We start from the raw sequence: 14,830 nt of genomic DNA, 5'->3' as shown, positions 1-14,830 counted from the left end.
AGGGGAGGAAGAGGAAGAAAGAAGAAGATGAAAACATAGGGGTAAATCTCCATGACATTGGTTTTGACAGTGGATTTTGAGGACACCAAAAGCCCAACAAACAAAACAAAAACAATATAAACTGGACTTCATCAAAATAAAAAATTAAAAAAAACCCTTATGCTTCAAATAATATGATCAGGAACATAAATAGACAACCCAGAAAAGGAGAAAGAATTTAAAATCATTTATCTGAAGGATTTGTACCTAAAATATATAGAGCCAGGAATGCTGTCACATACCTGTAATCTTGGTACCTTGGGAGGCTGAGGCAGGAAGATTTCAGGTTCAAGACCAGCCTCAGCAATTTAGTGAGGCCCAAGCAACTTAGTGAGACCCTGTGTCAAAATTTAAAAAAAAAAAAAAAATTAAAAAGGGCTGGGGATGTGGTTCAGTGGTTTAATAACCCTGGGTTCAATCCTTGGTACCAAAATAAAAAAATAAATAGATGAATAAATAAATAAAATATATAGCCAGGCATGGTAGTGCATGTCTATAATGCCAGTGACTCAGGAGGCTGAAAAGCAGGAGGATCTCAAGTTCAAAGCCAACTTCAGCAATTTAGTGAGCAACTTAGTGGGACCCTGTCTCAAAATAAAAACTGGGGGGCTGGGGTTATGGCTCAGAGGTAGAGTGCTTGCCTAGCACATGTGAGGCACTGGTTCGATCCTTAGCACCACATAAAAAAAATTTAAATAAAGTTATAAAAAAATGTTTAAAATAAATAAATAATAAAAACTGTGCTAGGATATTGTTCAGTGGTTGAACATCCCTGGGTTCAATCTTTGGTACCAAAACTAATAATAAGGGGCTGGGGATTTGGCTCAAGGGGTAGCGCGCTTTCCTGGCATGCGTGCGGCCCGGGTTCGATCCTCAGCACCACATACAAACAAAGATGTTGTGTCTGACGAAAACTAAAAAAATAAATAAATATTAAAATTCTCTCTCTCTCGCTCTCTCTCTCTCCCTCTCTCTTAAAAAAAAAAAAACTAATAATAAAATAAAACACATAAAGAACTATTAAAATTCAATAATAAAAGGATGAACAACTCAATTTTTAAATGGGTAAAAGATCTGATTAGATGTTTTCTGAAGAAGATATATAAATGGGCAATAAACACATGAAAAGATGCTTGATATAATTAGTCATATGGTAAACGCAAATCAAAACCACAATAGAAACCACTTCATACCCATGCGAATGGACATAATTTTTTTTAAAGTTAGTGTTATGATTTGGGTCTGGAGCGTCCCCTAAAGACTCAAATGTTACCCACTTGAGTCAAATGTATGAAAGATGATATGTCATGAGCTTTGTAATGTTTTGAACAACCAATAAAAAAAAAAAGACTCAAATGTCGAAGGCTTTATCCCCAAGGTAACAATGGCCAGAGGTGGAGCTTTGGGGGTGTGATTGGATCCCGAGGGCTCCGACCTCATTTGTGAATTAATCCATTGATGAATTCATAATCTGAATAGATTATTGGGAGGTGGTAGAAACTGAAAGAGTAGGTCCTTGTGAGTGTGCTCTTGGGGACCAAACCTTATCCCTGGCCCTTTCTTCTTGTTCTCGAGCTGCCAGGAGGTGAACAGCTTTGGGCTTCCACATCCTTCTATCGTGATGTTCTGCCCCATCTCAGGCCCAAAGCAATAGAGCCAGTGTACCATGGACTGAAACCTCTGAAGCGACAAGCCAAAATAAAGCTTTCCTCCTTCATCTTGTTTATGTCGGGGTATTTTGCTCACAGCAGCAAAGAGCTGACTAACACAATCAGATATTGACAAATGTTGGGAAGGATGTGTAGAAGTCGGAATCCTCATGGGTTGCAGATCTGCACAGACAAGCATCAATTACTCTACTCTGGGAAAGAATCTAAAAGTTCCTCAAACAGTTAAACACAGAGTTACCATAAGTCTCTCCAACTGCATTCCAAGAGACAGGAAAACATACGTTCACACAAAAACTTGAACACAAATACTGGCCTTATTCATATAATCAAAAGGTGGAAACCATACAAATGTCCATTGACTGATAAACAAATTAACAAAATATAGTACATCATACTCTGGAATATTATTTAGCCATAAAAGGAATAAAGTGCTCAACATAATTGAATCTTGAAAACATGCTATGTGAAGAAAAAGGCACAAAAGACATATGACTCTATTTATATGAAGTGCCCAGAATAGGTAAATCTGTAGAGATAGATAGTAGATTTATGGTTGCTTAGGGCTGGGGAGAGAGGCAGAAATAAAGGAGTAATAGGTAAAGGGTGTATGATTTCTTTTTTTTCCCCCCTCAGGTGATGGAAATATTCTAAAATTGAACATAACAATGGTCGCATATACCTATGAATATTCTAAAAAACACTGGAGGCCAGGTGTAACACAGCGTACCTATAGTCACCGATACTCAGGAGACTGAGGCAGGAGAATTTCTAGAGCCCAGGAGTTCCAGACTAGCCTGAGTGACATAACAAGACCCATCTCAAGGCAGGGATCCATTGACTTGCACACTTTAAACTGGTGACTTATTGGTGACTCAGGCCTGTAATCCCAGCTACATAGGAGGCTGAGGCAGGAGGATCAAAAGTTTGAGGCCCCTCTAGGCAACTTAGCAAGACTTTGCTTCAAAATAAAATAATTTTTAGAAAGGGCTAGTGGTGTAATTCAGTAGGTAGAGCACTTGCCTAGCATGTGCAAGACCCTGGGTTCAATCCCCTGTACCACAAAATAAATAAATTGGTGAATTATGTTTCAGTAGAGAAATTATTATTTTTGCTATATTGGGGACTGAACTCCAGGCCCTCTCCCACTGAGCCACATCCCCAATTCTTTTTATTTATTTAGTTTGAGACAGGGTCTTGTTAAATTGCTGGGGCTGGCTGGAACTCCTGAGTCTCATGGATTACAGTTGCGTACAGTTGCGTAGACCAATTTAAAAAAAAATAAGTTGTAGATGGACCTTTATTTATTTATTTATTTTTATGAGGTGCTAAGGATCAAACCCAGTGCCTTGCACATGGAAGGCAAGCGCTCTACCACTAAGCCACACCCTCAGCCTCTAGGCCAATTATTTTTAAAAATCATTATTTTCTCAGATTTTTTTAAATAAATGACCAGAAGAAAATACAATAGTACCTCAGTATACCTAAGGGACTAATTCCAGGACTCCCACAAAACTATAGAAATGCTTGGATGCTCAAGTCCCTTATACAAATTGGCATTATATTTACATATAGCCTATGCACGTCCCCCTGTATAATTTAAATTATCTCTAGATTACTTATAATACCTAATGCAATGTAAATTCTATGTAAGTAGCTGTTATACTGCATTGTTTAGGAAATAATGACAAGAAAAAAGTCTGTACATGCTCAGGACAGATGCAACCTTAAAAAAAATATTTTTATGGGAGTTGGGTGAGTCTGTGGAGGAAGGACCCACAGACACAGAGGGTTGGCTGCATACCAAAATGCCAACAGAAGGAAGCTCAATGGATTGGGATTACAGATTATTTTCTTTTGTCATTTTCCCCCGTGTTTACAACTTTTCTTCAGTGAACAAAGAAAAAAATTCAATGTAAAAAAAAAGGCCAATTTAATTGGAGAAAAAGTTGAGCAACTGTTTCAGATTCTAAAAGAACAGGGGCTGAGGTTGTGGTTCAGTGGTAGAGCGCTTGCCTATTATGTGTGAGGCTCTGGGTTTGATCCTTAGCACCACATAAAAATAAGTAAAATAAAGGTATTGTGTTCATCTACAACTTAAAATTTTTTTAAATAAATAAAAATAAATAAAGAACAAAGAAGGGATAGGAATATGACTCAGTAGAAAAGTGCTTTCCTAGCAAGCATATGGCCCTGGGTTTGATCACCAGCGCAATAAAATAAAAGAACAAAGATATCAACAACCAAATGCAATAAATGAACACTAATTGGATCCTGTTCCTCTCCCTCATCTTCCAAAAATTAGCTATAAAAATGCATTTTGGGAAATACGACTAGGGACTAGATATTATAGTATGGGATTTTTATTACTTTTCCTAGGATTGTGACTATGATTATATAGGAAAAATTTTAGGAGCTGTACTTTTTTCTATTTCAACGTTTTTAAAAATCAAGGGGAGGGAAGTATGATAGGGGCATACCTGTAATCTCATCTACTGGAGAGGCTGAGGCAGAGAGATCAGAAGTTCAAGACCAGCCTCAGCAACATAGTGAGGCCCTATCTCAAAATAAAATTAAAAAGGGCAGGGGATGTGGCTCAGTAGTAAAGCTCCCTTGGGTTACATTTCTAGTACCCAAACAAAATAAAACAAAAAGAGACTGGGGTTGTGGCCCAGTGGTAGAGCACTTGCCTCACATGTGTGAGGCACTGGGTTCAATTCTCAGCACTTATAAATAAATTTAAAAAGCATTTATTTAAAATAAAGCATTTATAAATAAATAAAATAAAGGTCCATCAACAACTAAAAAATATTGAAAAAAAAAAAAAAAGACAATAATTGATTCTTCCAGGGTCCCCAGGACCTAAACAGTACCTGGCCTAGAAGACAGTCAATGAGAGTTATAACCATGGCAGTACCTCTTTCTCAGCCTGATGGTGCTCAGAGACCCTCCTCTCCCTGGACTTTCTGCTGTCACAGCCTCCTCATCATGGGTGTCACTGTCTGTGGGCCTTCTCCCCTCCTGTCTGTGGTCAGAATCCCTTTTTTATAACCAGGGCCTGGCTCAGCAGAGGTCCCATCCTCCAGTGAAGGTGGTGGAATCCCCAGCGGGATTCAAGTCCCACCGATTGGACCCTAGGTGGCGCTATCCGCCTGAGAAAAGGTTGGAAAGTCCCTGACCCCAGAGCCTCTGGTGCCTGGCAACTTGGCATATGGATGAGGTGGAGTTGTCAATGCCCCAGATTCCAAGGCTGCTTCTCCTCGCCCCATCTAGTGTATCCATGCCTGATTCACAGGCTGAAGATGTCAGGACTGGATCAACAGTGGGGACCCTCAGTACTCAGACGCAGAGAGGAAGAGCGACCCTCACAAGAGAAGGAGGCTAGATCTCCTGAGAGGCGAGGAGTGGGCAAGCAGCTGCCTAAGCACTAGTCATTTCTTCCAGACAGCCACAAAGGCTGTAAGAGGGACAGCTCTTCCCCTCGCTGAGTGCAAACCCTCTAGGTAGTGAAAGCCAAAATGCTGAGTTCTGGTCCTAATTCTGGTCCTGGTGTGCTGCTCTGGCCTGTGTCCACTCCCCTGAGCCTCAGGGACCCTGAGCGTGAAATGCGGGATGGACACAAGAATTCGGAGCTGCCAGGAGCCCAGGATCCTCACTGGGTTGGAGAGACCTGGGTGTGGGGCCAGTCAGCCTCTTGGCCAAGGACAGGCTGCTTCAGGAGTTGCCAGAAGGGAAACATTTTCCGGGAGCCGGAAGGGCTGGCAGAACCCTGGGCCAGGCAGAGACCACAATGGACCCTTGTGTGGAGATTTAGCTTGGAGTCACCCACAGGCCCAGCCCCTGCTCTAGGGTGGGTCCTGTTTTCTGGTTTTCCACCAGACCCAGCTTCTGAACGACTGTCCCGGGGCCTAGAGACAGGAGTATGAGGTGGGGCCACCGTCTAGCCCCAGGGTGATGCTCACCAGCTTGTTGCCAGTGCCTGAATTTCCACCATCCGCCTTCCTGGAATCCCTTGCCTAAATAACCTCACATAAAACTTGAGGGCCATCGCCCCAACCAAACAGGAGGCCCTGGGGCACTCTCCCTGAAGCCACCTCAGGGAGCTCAGGACAGACTGAGGTCTACCTGGTTCTGGAAGACCCTGGCTAGGAGTTCATTTGGGAGACCTCTGCTGTGGTCCTTTAATGTGTCATTGTCTCCTCCTCTGCCAATCGAATGGGAAGGAGGGTGGTAATACTTGTGGGGACAGAGACCCTGTGGGAACCTTGGAGAGTCTCAGATCCACCCTCGGCCTCAGGAAGGACTCCACCCTAACCAAGTCAGACAGACGGCCAGCAGCCTCTGTGCCTCCCGACAGCTCCAATCCCACTTGCTCTGACCGCCCTGCCTGAGCCCTGAACAGCTCTGGGGCAGCCCTCAGGAAGTCCTTGTGGACACCCTGGGGGGCTGCACCCAGTTCTCTTTCTCTGGGCTCCCTTGGTCTTGTGTTAATCCCTCCTTGAGACAGGGCTCCTGCCCACCTAAAAAAAAAGTAGAACAGTGGCTGTTCCTGGGATGTGTGCCATTGCCAGGCTCCACAGGGGCAACTTCACATTAGCCATCTATGTGTGGTCCAGCCAACCGTCCCAAGCATGAAAAGCAATGATGCCCACGAAGGGGCTGTATGTGGACTAGAAAGCACTGCACCACTGTACAAGGTGGACATTGACAAAGAAATACAAGACCCTGCACTTCAATCAATTAAAAAAAAAAAAAGGTTGGGGCTCTGAGATGACAGAAATACAATGAGACATGGTCAGGACAAAGGCCGCTTTAGCAGAAGCAGAAAGCCTAGAATGTGAAGGCAACCGACTGGTTCTTCTCTGGAGCTCTGTGCTTCAGCTCTGCAGTTCTGTCCAGGCAGTAGCAGACCCAGAGCAGATCAGGTAGAGTCATTACCCGCCCAGTTTAACAGAGCCATTCCAGGAGCATGGGGCAGCTGACCTTGGGTGCCAGCGGAGACCATGGGCATGTCATCAGAGGCTGGTCTCAGCTCAGAATGAGAAAGGCGACTGCCAGCAGCAGGGGGGTGCTTCTGGAGCTGACACAAGAGCAGGGGTGGGAAGTCTGTGGGGAGAATCCTCCCCAAATCCTGGAGGCCTCCCCATGTTAGGGCAGTGAGAGTCTAAGCTCCTAAATCAGACTCAGTTCTGAGGTTCTGACACCAATGGTGCCTTGCCCTGAAACCACCTGGTGGTATCTCAGCAAGCCTGGGACTTTGCCATTGGCATTGGTCATTTGTTCCCTGTGACTTTATTGCTGGGTGTGAATCAATATACTTTTTTTTTTTAGAAAACCTGTCAGTGGGAGGTGGGGCGGGCCCTACTGCTCCAAGTTCATTCCTGTTGATCTTTGTTCCAGGTACAACAGAATAGCAGTGCCTGGAGTTTGTCCTTGGCTTCCTCCTCTTGCCACACCTGTGCATTGTCAGCCCTGGGGCCCAAATTCAACCCAGCCTGGGTAAGGACAAGGTCACAGGCTTTAGAAGTGGACAGACCTGGGCTTGAGTTCCTACATCCCACTCAACAAGCTGTGTGGCCTTGGGCAAAAATGCTTTGCCTCTCTGAACCTCTGTTCTCTAATTTATTACACGTGGGCAAAAACATCTGCCTCCAAGGCTATTGTGGGGGTTGGAAAGAATGTGTTTCAAGGACCTATTGCATAATAGGAGGCTCAGTAAACGTGACTTCCTTTCTCCCTGCTCTTTGCTCTCCTTAGGAGATACTGGTGCAGTGGGAAGTCCTGGGCTTGAGGTCAGGATACTTGGATCTGGTGGGTGGGTTTTGTTGCTTGCTGGTTATGAGACCTCTGGCAAGACCCTGCTCCTTTCTGATGTTCATTTCATTATCTGAGAAATAAGGCAAGAGCAGATGATCTTCCTCGGGGCCCTTCCCTTTCCCTAGTCACAAGATAGGGTACTTTCTGACTGGGTTTGACTTGCCTGAATATGTGTGGAAAATGGTCTGATCTAGAAGGCAGGACCCTTCTTGGAGACTGGACCCTGCCCCTGACACAAAGGTGACATAGGATATGCCCCTTTCCCCTCAGTCTTCCCATCTGTGTAATAGATTGGATGCTATGGGCTCTATGATCCCTTTTGCTCTGATGATCCAGGAACCAGTGATTCTGATGGTATCACGTAGGGCCCAGGAAGTCCCCCCTCGCTCCTTGCTCCCCTGCCTGCCCCTGTGAGTAAGATCCCCATCTACCTGCCTATAGCAGCCATTTCAGGTCCTTCATTCTCCCTGGCAGAATCCCCCATTTCAGCCTCACAGTCATTCCTTCTTCATCTCATCCACAACTCTGAGACCTAGTGACATTTCTCCCTCACTGCTCCCCGCTCAGCACTCAGGGTCTCATGTGCCTTTCCAGAACCTTTTCCCCTGAAAATATGAGATTTCTTCCACTAGGGAATTATCTTGACCCCTTATTACTCATTTCACAAGAATACAAAGAGCAGTGGCTCAATTCACAATAGCTGAACTATGGAACCAACCTAGATGCCCTTCAACAGATGAATGGATAAAGACAATGTGGTATATATACACAATGGAATGATTACTCAGCCTTACAGAAAAATGAAATTACAGCATTTGCAGGTAAATGGATGAAACTAGAGAACATTATGCTAAGTGAAATAAGCCAATCCCAAAAAACCAAAGACTGAATGTTTTCTCTGATCAGCAGATATTGATCCATAATGGGGGGGGCAGGCATAGGGAAAAATAAAGGAAATTTGGATTGTGCAGAGGGGAGTGAGGGGAGTGGTGGGGCTGTGGGGATGGGAAGGACAGTAGAATGAGACAGACATTATTACCTTATACACATCTATGATTACACTACTGGTGTGACTGCACCACATACAGCCAGAGAAATGAGAAGTTGTGCTCTCTTTGTGTAAATGTGTCAAAATGCATTCTACTGTCATGTATAACTAATTAGAACAAATTAAAAAAAAAATAGAAGGGAGACCAGCAGAATAAAAGAAGGAGATTAGGGGGAGGTAGGGGAGAGAAAGGGAAGGTACTGGGGAGTGAAATTAGTCAGATTATACTGTTTTATTGTATGCATATATAAATATATTATAACAAATCCTACTGTTAAGGCTGGGGATATAGCTCAGTTGGTAGAGTGCTTGCCTTGCATGCATAAGGCCCTGGGTTCAATCCCTAGCAACACACACACACACACACACACATACACACGCAATCCCACTGTTATATATAATTATAATGTACCAATAAAAGGAAAAATTAAAAAATAAATAAATTCAGGTTAAAAAAAAAAGAATAAAAGAGCATTTGTCTGCTGGGTGCAGTGTGGCACATGCCTGTAATCCCAGCTACTTGGGAGACTGAGGCACAGGGATCCCAAGTTCAAGGCCAGCTTAGGTAATTGAGCCAGACCCTGTCTCAAAATAAAAAGAGCTGGGGATATAATTCAGTGGTAAGGCTGGATTCAATCCCTTTTAGCACTAAACAAATAAATAAAAAATTTTAAAAATTCTGGGGACATAGACCTGTGTTAGAGCACTTGCTTAGCATGTGCAGGGCCATGGGTTTGAGAGCAGGAGACACATATGTGTTAGGAAGACAGGGTTAAGGCTCGTGGCTCTGGAGTTTACAAATGGAGTAGACAGCTCGTAACTGGTGACTCCAGTGGAGTCTAAAGATTTTCACCAGAACCTAAGCCTGCACCTGAGGCAAAATGGCATGTGCTCAACATCCTGATTGGACAGGGCATGTGTGGACACCAAGTGCTCTAGTGTAACTGAACTCTAAGGCCCATTTATTTAAAATCTCTATGGTCTTCAAGAGCACCTAACTTCCCTCTAACCTTACATAAACCCCTAGACAACAGCTACCCTGTGCTACCTTCCTGGGGACCCCTCCCTCTGCAGGAGCTCTGCTTTCTTTCTTTCTATTATTGAATAAATCCTATTACTTAGCACTTCTATGGATCCCATCCTTCAAATCCATGAGACAAAGAACCACACAGATAACTCCTGTCTCATATTCAATCCCCTATACCAGAAAAAGAAGAGAAAAAAGAAAAAAAAGAGTTGGGTGCAGCTTAGTGGTAGAGCGATTTCAGGTTCAGTCCCTAGTACTAGAAATGAAAGTGGGATGCTAGGCATGTACTTCAGTGGTACGGAGCTTGCCTGGCATGCAGGAGCCCCTGCGTACAATCTTCGGCACCAACAAAGAAGAAAGTAAAGAAAAAAAAAGGGAAAGAGGGAGGGAGAGGGAAAGAAAACACTGTCAGAGGAAAGCACACCATCTGCATCTTCCCCACCACCTCTGAGACTTCCTCTTCCTTGAAACTCTGCAGATTAAAGGAAAGGCCTGGGGGCTGGGTTGTGGCTCAGAGTTACAGCTAACCTAGCATGTGTGCCGCACCACATATAAATAAGTACATAAAACAAAGGTCCAACAAAAACTAATAAAATTAAAAAAAAACACAAAAAAACAGGAGAGGAGCTGGGGTTGGGACTTAATGGCAGCACACTTGCCTGGCATGTGTGAGGTACTGGGTTTGATTTTCAGCACCGCATAAAAATAAATAAAATAAAGGTCTATCAACAAACTAAAAATATATGTGTATATATATTTAAAAAAATTTTAAAAAAGGTGAGGCCCAGAAGACTTTAACACAGTGCATGCCCTTGGAGAAGTAGCCAGAGTTATTGAAGTGTCTAGCACATAAGGTCACAGTAAGGCCTGCTGGGTTGGTCTGGTCCTGCTTAGCTACCAAATGGCAGGTTCCCAACATTATACCATTATGTAGACTACAGAGTTCGCCTGGATAGTGAAAGACCCTCATGCCAGGCCCCTGAATAACATCACTCCTAGCCCAGGTCTGATTCTCCTCTTGAAGAGGCAGCCAGAGGTAGAACTTGGGGATCTTCTTTCCACTGGGACTGCAGATCACATTGGCTGCCCTGTCCACCAGAGACAGGCTCGGGAGGTCTGGCAAGGAGTCCCCTAGGGTCTGGGGCCTTCTCTGGGCACCCCCAGTCCTGGACCCTGTTCCTCATGGACCATCTGATCACATCATCCATGGCAGTGAGCATACTCCCCGGTGTAAGTGCTCCTAGGGAGAGAGCAATGAGTCATCCTGATGTCCAGGGCCCATTTTAGGACTTGGCACAAAACAGATACAGTGCTTGAAAGTTTCTCCAATCTATGCCCTATTTTGAGTCTTCCCAGCACTGACCCTTGAGGGCCCTAGCAGGGACCTCCTTCCAACAGAAACAAAGAGGCTTCAGAATGGGCAGTCCTTGGCTCCAAAGATGGAATGCTAATGTTAGCCCAGGGGCAGATCCCGAGGGGAAATAGGGCCCTGTGGAGTGGGATAGAAAGAGCCCTACCAAACCCTGATGCTTTAGTTTCTGATTCCAAACCACTCTCTGCATGGATCCTGGGCCCCAGTCCACCCAGATGGATGCCTGTGAACTGCTGGATTTCTAGGTTTTACATTTCAGTGCCAAGCCTCTTACTATTTCCTCCTTTTGGGATATTCTCTTTATCTCCTTCTCCCTAGTCACTCTCCTGGCTCCAAAGTCCACTGACTGTGGAACATCAAAGTGACCTTTCCCCTCCACGTTCCCCAGTTCTCCAGTTTTTTCTATTTATCAGCCCTCCTAGCCCCAGAATTGTTGGTGCTATTCATATCTGTTTCAGAAGGCTGCTTTGATAGAAAGCAAATGCAGCCTCTGCGAACTTAGTTTCCTCACCAGTAAAATGGGGACCATGATCTCTATCCTTCCAGATTGATGTAAAAATTAAATGAAATGAGTCATTCCAGAGCCCAGAATAGAGTCACCTCAATTGTCCACACACAGGGCAAGTGGTAAGGCACAGCCGACCAGCCCCAAAGATGCAGGAGCCTCAGCGTCAGAGTTCTCAGACTTACAGAAAAGTTCCTCCAAAAAGGTGAACTACTTTCTTCATTGTTCAGTCATGGGGAGGAGTGGCCCTGAGGTATGGGGTCCCAAAGGAGAAGGCAGGCATAAGATGACATGTCCAGCTACAGAGAAGGTGAATAATCTCTCCTGTTAGTGAATCGCAGACCATCACATCCACCTACCTCCAGATCATAGGATCCTGAAGGAGTTAGAGTCAAGATTTGGCTCTTTCCACTGCCCCGGTTCCATGTCAGTGTCACCAAGTCATCTGGAGGTAGACAGGTGTTTTTTTACATATACAATCTCAGATGAAATGCTCCTCCACACAGGAAAAGTGAATCTGCATCACAGGGGACAGGGAGAATTGTCTCTCTCTCTCTCTCTCTCTCTCTCTCTCTCCTCTTTTAATAGACTATTTTGAAATAATTCTAGATTTATATAAAAATTGCAAAGATAGATCAGCAAATACCAGCCTGTGCAGCCTCGGCCCCGTTATATGCCTTACCCAGTCCCCCCATTGCCATTACTATGATATCCTTGTCACAACTAAGACTAAACTCCACACTTTAATTGAATTTCATCCATTTTTTTTAGTAATATCCTCTCTCCGTTCCAGGAGCCAATCCAAGGTACCACCTCACACTTATTCCTTATATCTCCCCACTCTAGTCTGTGACAGGAAAAACCCATGCGAGGCAAGTGCTCTATCATTGAGCTATATCCTTAAGCCCTTTCTCAAATTTTGAGACAGGGTCTTGCAGAAGTTGCTCAGGTTGGTCTTGAACTTGTAATTCTCCATGCTCCTGGCTAAATTAATTTTATTTATTTATTTTGGTACTGGGGATTTAACCCAGGGGTGATTAATCACTGAATGGTATCCCCAGTCCTTTTATTTTATTTTTTATTTTGAGGCAGGGTCTCACTAAGTTGCTTAGGACCTTGCTACTAAATTGCTGAGGCTGGCTTTGAGCTTGTGATCCTCCTGCCTCAGTCTCCTGAGTCACTGGAATTACAGGCCTTAACACCATGTCTGGCTTAAATTGCCTTTTTAAGTGATATTTTCATATGGGCAATAGAGGAGAGGGCTGTGTGTTTGTGTGTCTTCCTTCATTTTCACTTTCACAATTTCTCTTCAGAAAATCCCCATCAGACAGGATTTTTTCTCAAAGCTGCTTGGTATGCTTCTCCCTGTTTTTGTTTGTTTGTTAGCCAGGATTGAATTTAGGGGCACTCAACCACGGAGCTACATCCCCATCCCTTTTTTATATTTTATTTAGAGATAGGATCTGGCTGAGTTCCTTAGGGCCTTGCTAAATTGCAGAGGCTGGCTCTGAACTTATGATCCTTCTGCCTCAGCCTCCCATGCTGCTGGGGTTACAGGCATGCAACACTGCAAACAGCCTCTCTCTGTATCTTGAGGCCCCCATTCAGCTTTCAAGCCCTTGGACCCCTCTTTAGGGAATCTCTCCTATCCCCCTCACCTTTTTTTTTTTTTTTAATATTTTTTAGTTGTCAATAGACCTTTATTTTTATTTACTTATTTATATGCAGTGCTGAGAATAGAACCCAGTGCCTCCCACATGCTCTACCCCAACTACAACCCCAGCCTTCCTATCCCCTCTTTGTCCTTGGCTTTTTTTTTTTTTTTTTTTTTACTTAGGACTTAACCAGGGGTGCTTTATAAATTGTTTAGGACCTCACTAAGTTACTGAGGCTGGTGTAAGGTCCTTGCTTAGCATCTGAATGGCTGTCTTAAGTGACAGCAGCCATTTTAAGAAACATTTCAACTTCCCTAAGAGCTTTTCTGAGAAAGGCTTACTACTCCCTCATACCAACCCAACCCTTCACCACCCCACACACATTAAGACCCACGGGGCTCTAATCCCTGAGCCTGCCCCATAAAAGTCCCGAACCCCAAGCCTGTTTTGCCTCTCTCCATCTATGGAGAGATGGCCTTTCTTTGACAGCTCTGACAAATAATCTCTCTGAGTATCTCTGCTTGATCTCCATCTTTCATTCTCACTGGCCTGTCTCCAACGCTTTTCTTTCTGCTGGCCCTGAACTTGTCGAATTGCTGGGATTACAGGCATGCGCCATTGCACCTGGGCTGGCTCCCCTTTCGTAGGCAGGAGTATTTAATCCTGCCTTGCCACTCTGTACCCACCATTCAACATTAATGGCTACTCCTCTGGGAGTTACTAAACACCTGAAAGTTTAGTTTTAGTCCCACTCTCCTCCTGACCCTCTCCTCTATTGCCCATATGAAAACATCACTTAAAAAGTCAGTTTAAGCCAGACATGGTGTTAAGGCCTGTAATTCCAGTGACTCAGGAGACTGAGGCAGGAGGATCACAAGCTCAAGGCCAGCTTCAGCAATTTAGTAGCAAGGTCCTACTAGCAATTAGTGAGACTCTGCCTCAAAATAAAAAATAAAATAAAAGGACTGGGAATAAGGTTACCCCTGGGTTAAATCCCTAGTACAAAAATAAATAAATAGTTAATTTAGCCAGGAGCCTAAAGCTGGAGGATTGCAAGTTCAAGACCAACCTGAGCAACTTCTGCAAGACCCTGTCTCAAAATTTGAGAAAGGGCTTAAGGATGTAGCTCAATGGTAGAGCACTTGCCTTGCATGGGAGAAGCACGTCGGTTTCTCCAGTCACAGACCAAAGTGGGGAGACATGAGGAATGGACTGGCTCCTGGAACAGAACTTTGTGTTTTCAAATGAGTGCATGGGGAAGATCCCCAACGCCACATTTCACCACATTTATCCCATTTCCTCTTCCCTTCAGCTCCACACTTCTTTAAGAAAACCAGCTTCAGAGGCAAAAAAAATAAAAAATAAAAACACCACAACCTAGTCTTGACCAATCAGGTCATCCCACCCTTCAGCCACAGTGATTGGCTCAAGACTGGTCCTGTGACCCAAGATGGTCCAATCAGAGTGAACCTCAGACTTGCTGGCGTTCTGGTTCACAGATGGCCCTTTGGCTGGGGTTGCTGGGAGGCGCCCCAGTGTTGCCAGGTTGTGGCTGTGTTCTTGCTGCAGCTGGTTGTCAAGGAATTTCAACCTGTTGAGGTCGACACAGAGATACTTTTTGTTTTCATTATTTTCTCCCTAGACACTGCCTTTACTCTTTCCTCTTCTTTTTAACATAATAGGAGAATTTATATGACTTG

Source organism: Marmota flaviventris, chromosome 9 (assembly GCF_047511675.1).
Source record: "Marmota flaviventris isolate mMarFla1 chromosome 9, mMarFla1.hap1, whole genome shotgun sequence".
Taxonomy (NCBI): Eukaryota; Metazoa; Chordata; class Mammalia; order Rodentia; family Sciuridae; genus Marmota; species Marmota flaviventris.
The sequence above is the reverse complement of the archived record's forward strand: the minus strand, read 5'-3'. Positions refer to the sequence as shown.